This window comes from Hippocampus comes, unplaced genomic scaffold (genome assembly GCF_001891065.2).
Source record: "Hippocampus comes isolate QL1 unplaced genomic scaffold, H_comes_QL1_v1.1 scaffold245, whole genome shotgun sequence".
Taxonomy (NCBI): Eukaryota; Metazoa; Chordata; class Actinopteri; order Syngnathiformes; family Syngnathidae; genus Hippocampus; species Hippocampus comes.
In genome coordinates this window covers 278,020-279,304 of record NW_017805834.1, presented here as the reverse complement: position 1 = coordinate 279,304, position 1,285 = coordinate 278,020, and the positions used below count along the sequence as shown (strand labels likewise).

At 40.8% G+C, this 1,285-nt stretch overlaps 1 long non-coding RNA gene across 1 annotated transcript in view; it reads left to right on the top strand.

Annotated features, from left to right (window-relative positions):
• The window catches only part of LOC109526468 (uncharacterized), a 1,835-nt gene extending 1,040 nt beyond the window's left edge, over positions 1-795 (top strand). Inside the window, exon 2 of the long non-coding RNA XR_002170343.1 lies at positions 516-795. This is a non-coding gene — a long non-coding RNA (uncharacterized LOC109526468). The remainder of the gene's footprint in view (positions 1-515) is intronic.
• Positions 796-1,285: the final 490 nt, after the last annotated feature.

Here is a 1,285-nt window from a genome sequence, read left to right as displayed (position 1 = left end):
CTCCTGTTTAGCAGTTAAATAGCAATTAAATTACAGCGCATTCTCTGTTTTATCCAAATTGTTTGTTTTAAAACAAGTATTCCTTAGTTTAGTATCCGCACATTGTTTTAGTATACATTTTTTAAAACATATATTGTGGCAGTCATAAGGAGCACACACGATTGACTGTAAACACGTCTTTATTCCACGACTGCCGACAAGTGGATCTATTCTGAACAAGGACAGAATAGTGTCCGCCATAATATTTATTAAAAGAAAAATAAATAAAAGTCCGCGAGAGAGAAGCCCGACCCGAACCTGTTTTACTTCCGCATTCCTGTCGTTTTGATCCGGAGCAGAAATTGCACGTGTGACCGCAAGTGGAGCTGCTTCGACGCTGCGCCGGAGTTGTCACGCTCAGCGGCTTTGCACGTGTGACCGCTCCACAAAATTTGCTCCGGTGTAAAATCCATCGCAACAAAATATTTCGGTGCAGCGTCGGACCAAATGTGTGCTGTGTGAACAGGGCTTAAAAGTTGGATTCATGTTGACTCAATGAATTATGAAGAAATATGCTGTGATGTTGTGCTCAGAAGACGTGATGTCAATTTTGTCAAAACAAAAAAAAAGGAAAGCAGGAAATGACTTGTACCATTGCTAAAAACAAAGCTTTTTCAACTTCTAAGGAATGCACCTAGACGTCACCTCATGAGCACAACGTCAATCTTGTCTTGAGACTTTTATTTCAGTGAAAATGCCTTTTATGACGTCACAAAACTGAAATGAGAAATTAAAAAAGTACGACATGAAAACTTGTATTTGCTTCATTCAATGCTGTTTATTTTGACACAATGTTTTTTGTATTTTACTGGACATGTGTCCCTTACAGGCAACGCAAGTTGAGGCTACTATGGTGGCTGGGAAATGCAAAGCAAAGTAACCAAATTGAAACATGTTTAGATTGCATCAAATAGGTTTATTAAAAAAAATAAAAATACCAAACACAAAACAAATTAATTTATTTTTCAGAAAACAAATTTTAAAAAGCCAAAACATTCTAATTTTATCCATCTGTTAATTTTCTACCGCTGCTCCGGGATTGGTTTGAGGAGGCAGCAGCTTCAGCAGGGAAGCCCACACTTCCCTCTCCCGAGCCACTTCTTCCAGTCTTCCCAAAGGTTCCCAAGGCGTGCCCAGGCCAGCTGGGAGGCATAGTCGCACCAGCGTGTCCTGGTTCGTCCCCGAGGCCTCCTGCCAGTGGGACATACCTAAGCAGGGAGGCATCCAAGAGGTATCCTAATCAGAT